The sequence below is a fragment of the Trichechus manatus genome, unplaced genomic scaffold (assembly GCF_000243295.1).
Source record: "Trichechus manatus latirostris isolate Lorelei unplaced genomic scaffold, TriManLat1.0 scaffold00036, whole genome shotgun sequence".
NCBI classification, from domain to species: Eukaryota; Metazoa; Chordata; class Mammalia; order Sirenia; family Trichechidae; genus Trichechus; species Trichechus manatus.
Genome location: NW_004443972.1, coordinates 4,151,275 through 4,158,555, shown reverse-complemented (window position 1 = coordinate 4,158,555; position 7,281 = coordinate 4,151,275).

The window sequence follows — 7,281 nt, the reverse complement described above, 5'->3', positions numbered from 1 at the left end:
CTACCACATTTTTCACCTTATAAGCAATGGGCTTAGCTTATTGGGTAAAAGCCAGTGGCTGAAGACAAGTATAACCAATGAAAAGTGGCAATTTCCTCTAAAAGAGATTTCCACTAGTTTTTAGCATAATGAAAAACACAAATTACCTAACAGCCCAGGACTACTAAGAGTTCATTGAGGCATTGTCCACCCCCAACTCCCACGTACATATGTGCACTCATGCTCTCACAAACACGCACACCTGTACACGCCTCCCCCCAGCACTATTCGAGGCAACACCACTACACATCCCTGGAAGAGACACAATGTAGCTAAGGCCAAGTTCCTTGTCATTCCTTATAAAAACGCTCAGCAAACCCCATTCAGACGGGTGAAATACACTTAGGGAGAATGTTGAAACCTTCCCAATCTGGCAGGTAATACTGGCTCATGTAATTGACTAGCTGCTGTCAGAGTGAAGAAATGTGTCGGGTCCAATGTTGAAAGATAATAGCTCCAAACCTAATTTCTTTCCTCTCCTTTTTTTCTGACTTTTGTGTCTTCTTATCTCTTCCTACTGCTCCTCCAGTTTAACTGTATCTGTAATAAGTCAAGCAATGGGCCAATATCAGTATATTCTTGGTTTTTCAGTCTTAACTAACACTACTTTTTTATCATTATTTTTGAGGTCAAAGGACCATAATGTACTGTATGGGTGGAGGATGGGGGCTTTGGGCTGGAGGAACTATTTCCATGCAATTATCCTGAGATGAGTGCATTTCTGGAGTAGGAAAAGAGGCCTGCTATAAACTGGATAGAGGAAGAAACGCCTTCCTTTCTCTCTGCAAGATACAGATGTATCCTAACATAACTAAGGCATTGGGATGCTCTGTGGATTTCGGTGGTTAGGAGTGTTGTGGGCAGGGTGGGGGAAACGGCTAGCAGCAGTGAGCTCCTGCTGGCATAGGGAGCAGGTCAGGAGTGTTTTTGGGACTCTGTAAAGTGACTTTGAGTGGCAGTGGTCAGTTATTTTGTGTTGTACTTCTCCAAGATCATCTAATCTTCAATGAAGTTTTAGTCAAACTTCTCAGTATGGTCTTAGACAGGGGGACCTATGGGAGAGGATTTATGTAAGGGAGATCATGTTCTGTTTCCAAGTACTGAGAGATGTTTGAAGGAACAAACGAGTAGCAGAGCAGAAGGGAATATGTCTTGGTGTTACGTTGTTGTTGGGTGCCGTCAAGTCGGCTCCAATTCATAGTGACCCTATGTACAACAGGACAAAACACTGCCTGGTCCTGCACCATCCTCACAATCGTTGTTATGCTTGAGCCCATTGTTGCAGCCACTGTGTTAATCCATCTCTTTCAAGGGGTCTTCTTCTCTTTCGCTGACCCTCTACTTTGCCAAGCATGATGTCCTTCTCCAGGGACTGATCCCTCCTGATAACATGTCCAAAGTATGTGAGATGTAGTCTCTCCAACCTTGCTTCTAAGGCACATTCTGGTTGTACTTCTTCCAAGACAGATTTGTTCATTCTTTTGGCGGTCCGTGGTATATTCAATGTTCTTCACCAACACCACAATTCAAAGGCATCAATTCAATTTGTCTTGGTAGGGGAAAAATAAAACAGAGCAGAAGGACGTGAGGAACTAGAATCTTGGAGGAGTTTTTAGAAATAACTAGAACCACTCTTTGAGTGCTGGGCCCCAGGTCCCCTCAAAGTGAGTGTGGCTGAGCATTACATGGACGTCTTTAGTTACATGCGGGGGAAGTCGATTTGTTCTACACTATGATTACGACCTCAGATTCTCCCACGAGAATCCCTCAGTAGCAGTTCAGCTACAGTGACCTCTCCCTCCCTCTTTTTTAGTTTTATTGTGCTATAGGTGAAAGTGTACACTGCAAATTAGTTTCTCATTCAAAAACTTATACACAAATTGTTTTGTGGCATTGTTTGCAACCCCTGCATTGTGTCAACACTCTCCCCCTTTCCCTTTACATCCTGAGTTCAACATGTCCATTCGTCTAGTTTTCCTATCCCTTCCTGCTGTCTCTTCTTCGCTTTTGGACAGGTGTTGCCCGTTTGGTCTCATATGCTTGATTAAACTAAGAAGCACATCCCTCAGCGTGTGTTATTGTTTTTTTTACAGGTCTGTCTAATCTTTGGCTGAAAGGTGGACTTTGGGAGTGGCTTCAGTTCTGAGTTAGCTGTGTGTCCAGGGGCCATAGTCTCAGGGATTTCTCCAGTCCCTGTCAGACCAGTAAGTCTGGTCTTTTTTTGTGAATTTGAATTTTGTTCTACATTTTTCTCCCACTCTGTCCAGGACTCTCTATTGTGATCCCTGTCAGAGTGGTCAGCGGTGGTAGCAGGGTACCATCTAGTTCTTCTGGGCTCAGGCTGGTGGAGCTGTTGTTCATGTAGTCCATTAGTCCTTTGGACTAATATTGTTCTCGTGTCTTTGGTTTTCTTCATTCTCCTTTACTATGGACAGGATGGGACAAATAGATGCATCTTAGATGGCTGCTCGCAAGCTTTTAAGACCCTAGACGCTACTCACCAAAGCAGAATGTAGAACATTTTCTTTATGAACTGTATTATGCCAGGTGACCTACATGTCCCCCAAGACTATGGTCCCCAGTCCTCAGCCTCAGTAACTCAGTCCCTCAAGGTGTTTGGATGTGTCTAGGAAGCTTCTATGACTTTGCCTTGGTCCAGTTGTGCTGACTTCCCCTATATGGTGTGTTGCCTTTCCCTTCACCAAAGTTAACAGCTGTCTATTATCTAGTTAGTGATTTCCCCTCCTCACCCCTCCTCTCTCGTAACCATCAAAGATTATTTTTTTCTCTGTCGCTATGAGTCGGAATTGACTCAGTGGCAGCAGGTTTGGTTTGGTTGGTTAAACCTTTTCTTGGGTTATTATAATAGTGGTCTCATATAGGATTTGTCCTTTTGTGATAGAATTACTTCACTCAGCATAATGCCCTCCAGATTCATCCATGTTGTGAGATATTTTGAGAATTCATCATTGTTCTTATTGTTGCGTAGTATTTCATTGTGCGTAGGTACCATAATTTGTTTATCCATTCATCTGTTGATGGGCACTTAGGTTGTTTCCATCTTTGCTATTGTAAATAATGCTGCAATGAACATGGGTGTGCATATTCTATTCAGGTAATGGCTCTTATTTGTCTAGGATATATTCCTAGGAGTGGGATGGTTGGATCCTATGGTATTTCTATTTCTAGCTTTTTAAGGAGGTGCCATATCGTTTTCCATAGTGGTTGTGCCATTTTACATTCCACCAGCAGTGCATGAGAGTTCCAATCTCCCCGCAACCTCTCCAACATTAGTTATTTTCTGCTTTTTTGATTAGTGCCAGTAGTGTTGGAGTGAGATGGTATTTCATTGTAGTTTTGATTTGCATTTCTCTAACGGCTAGTGATCATGAGCATTTCCTCATGTGTCTATTAGCTGCCTGAATGTCGTCTTTGGTGCAGTGTCTGTTCATATCCTCTGCCCATTTTTTAATTGGATTATTTGTCTTTTTGTTGTTGAGGTGTGAAGTATTCTATAGATTTTAGAGATTAGACCCTCATCGGATATGTCATAGTCAAACATTTTTTCCCAGTCTGTAGGTTTTCTTTTTACTCTTTTGGTGAAGTCTTTTGATGAGCTTAAGTGATTAATTTTTAGGAGCTCCCAGTTACCTAATTTATCTTCTGATGTTTCTGCATTGTTAGTTATGGTTTGTATTGTATTTATGCCATGTATTAGCTGCCCTAGCATTGTCTCTATTTGTTCTTCTATAATCTTTAGCATCTTAGGTTTTTGGGTTTTTGATCCATTTTGAATTAGTTTTTGTGTATGGTGTGAGGTATGGTTCCTATTTCATTTTTTTACAGCTGGACATCCAGTTTTGCCAGCACCATGTGTTAAAAAGACTGTCTTTTCTCCATTTAATGGACTGTGGTCCTTTGTCGAAGATCAGCTGACCATAGGTGGATGAATTTACATCTGGGTTCTTGATTCTGTTCCATTGGTCTACGTATCTGTTGCTGTACCAGTACCAGGCTGTTTTGATGACCATGGCTGTATAATAAGTTCTGAAATCAGGTAGTTTAAGGCCTCCTACTTTGTTCTTTTTCTTCAATAATGCTTTGCTTATCTGGGGCCTCCCTCTCCCTCTCTTGAGTGCCCATTGGAAATACTGTCCAGACACTTCTTCATATCTTCTCATCTCCCAACTATTTGGCAAGAAAGGACAAATACCACTTATTGATTACAGTGCTGGTTCATTCCAAGGACCAAGGTTAATGATTCGTTCATTTTAACTAGTATGATGTGTTTATATTAATCATTAGAGTCCAGGAGCAAATATTAAGCAATTTGAATTTTCAAACATCTACTTGAATTTCTCCTTGACTTTGACATTTAATGACATAATTAATCAATCTGAGAATTCTTTCCTGACACTTGGACATCAGCTTGTTGGACTTTGCCTTTTAATGTAAAATCTACTAGGGTTAACCAACAGGCGTTACATTCTAATTCTCCTCCATATCAATTCCTAAAGGCTCTTTCTCTCTACCAACCAAAATAAGACCTACAAATGACATACATTATTAAAACAAATTGAATAGTGAATGAGACCATGTTTCTGAAATTTTGATCTTGAGGCACTTTTCTGAAAAAGTTCTTATACACCAGCAGCCCAAATCTCTTGACCTTTGGGAAACACAAGAGAGGCATCCTTTTAGACAGCCTTTGGCCTAATTCATTTGAGTCCCAGAGCTGGCATTATTTATGGAAATATTAGTGGTCGGTTGGATAAATGCCCAGGGGCCTTGGCATTGTAGGTACTTAAATAAATCAAATGATCCAGAAACCCAGGATTATGTGAGACCTCTGTTTGAACTGCCACCTCCTCTTTAGTCACTGGCAAATCCAAAGGGCAAGGAGGACCTACATGCATTACAGGGGGAAGTAGCGCCAGGCAGAATGAGTAGAGAGAGAGCCCAGCCAGGCAGGCCCAGTGTCTGGCGACACGGAGACCTTGTAAGATCATGGCAGGGGTCAGAGAGAGGCCATTCCCTCCAGAAGTGAGAATACCACTTGGATTTTTCCTGGTACAAACTTGGCTTCTAGAACCCAGCCTGTTCCCTAGGGCCCTGCCCTGAAGCTTTACACAGGACCAGACAGAGGCAAGAATTTATATTTTTAATCAGGTTTGAAGTTTTTATGATCTCTACCATTTTACTAACCTCTTTTATGCCTGTGACTTGTTTTGCAAGAATATGGTTATCTTGTACGGTCAGACATTTCACAGAAATTTACCCTCGAGAAAAATAAATTCTATTTGAGCACATTAATGAAATACAACCCCGCCATCTAAAACCTCAGGATAAAGACAAAAAGGCCTAATTGAATACTGACCAAATAAAAACGATCTTGCTTATTCCTTCCCTTAATATTCTTTCTTCAGCAAATCTAAGCAGTCTAGCCTCTGTTCTGTTACACAGACTTCCAGCAAGATCAGTAGAAAATTGGAAATGCTGCATTAAGATGTTTAGATGATAAGTCTCCAGAACCAGAACCACATATATCTCTTGGCTCAGAAGGCTACTTGGAAAGACCAATGAATGTTCTATCAATTATCACAACAGCAAACATGCAGTGAGTTACAGCTTGAGTACATTCAAGATGGACTTCACTCTCCTGTGATTTAATTAAATGCTGGGCCCATAAATATCTCACACACTTCTAATTCCCTCTCCTGGTCATGGTTACCCTGGATTTGCAGCCTCTTTCTCTGCTTCATGACTAGGTGTTGATTTGAAAACTATGAGCAAAGGTTCAGACCCAAAGGAAAAGCAAGCCCTCTGGCATCTGCCCTCTGTCACCTTCTTTGTGTCTTCACGGATTTTATTCTTTTATAAACATAGCCCCCAATGTCCAGAACACTGGAACACAGAAATTTTTCCACCAGCACTTATCTTCAAAGTTTTAAGCTTCTGAAAATGTGATAACTGCCAAGTTATGGTCTTGTTAATTGAATTTCAAATGCCAGTGGACTAAATTTGATGTTGGGAAGTTTAGGGTGTGGAAGTGAGAAGAGACACCAAGAGAAAAAGAGATCCACCATATTGCCACACTTGACTATAAAAAGATGTTCAAAGGTATGTCCCCACATCTTATCCCCACTCATTGTCACTCTTAAGGGAAACTGCCCAGTCCAGCTGCCATGCACAGGAGGAAGTACCAGGGAGTCATGCTCTCTCCCCTGTGACCCAAGCTCCCCACCCCATCCTCCACTATTGCACACAACTCCCTGGACCAGCGTGGCCAGGCTCTAAGCTGGACAGTGGCCTGTGACAGAGCCTGGAGTGAAAGTGCCTTCCAAAACAAGAAAGCACTTAGCACATCAGATTGTGCAGTGGGAGAAATGCTGAAAGGTTGTGAGGTAGAGAGTTGCCAAGGGCTAAGAGAGTCATGAGGAATCAGAACATCTGAGTATGCATAAGCTATACTCTAGAGCCACATCAGAGTCTGCCAGTTTGTCATAGTGTGGTGGCTTACATGTTGCTATTATGCTCAAAGTCATACCACTGGTATTTCAAATACCAGCAGGGTCACCCATAGTGGACAGGTTTCAGTGAAGCTTCCAGACTAAGACATACTAGTAAGAAAGGCCTGGCAAGCTACTTTCCAGAAATTAGTCAATGAAAACCTTATGGATCACAGCACAACATTGTCCAACTCACTTGCCTTGGACATGTCATCAGGAAGAATCAATTGCTGGAGGAGGACATCATGTTTGGTAAAGCAGAGGGTGAGCGAGGGTGAGATGGACTGGCACAATAGCCACAGCAATGGACCTGAACATGCCAGCAATTGTGAGAATGACACAGGACCGGGCAATGTTTTGTTCTGATGGACATAGTTGCCATGAGTCGGAATCAAGTCAACAGCAGTTGTCTCTATTTGTCTGTCTGCCTGTCTGTCCATCTATCTATCTGTCTGTATCTCTATTCTATGAAGGTCAGGGAGCCAGTTCCTGGGAAGAGGGATAAGATTAGAAGACACTAAAAATGGGGCATGATTGGAAAGTCACATTAAAGGCATTGCAGTAGAGAGAAGATCCAGCTCTTCTGCTTTTCAACAGTCTTGAATCCCAATGGCTCTCCCAGTTCTGGTCTCAGTACCTACTAAACCAGGCTCTGTTCTGCCCACAAGGCCTGCTTCCTACACTGCCTTGTAGCTGAGAGACTTGCTTTCTTCTTCTTCCATGTATAAAAACT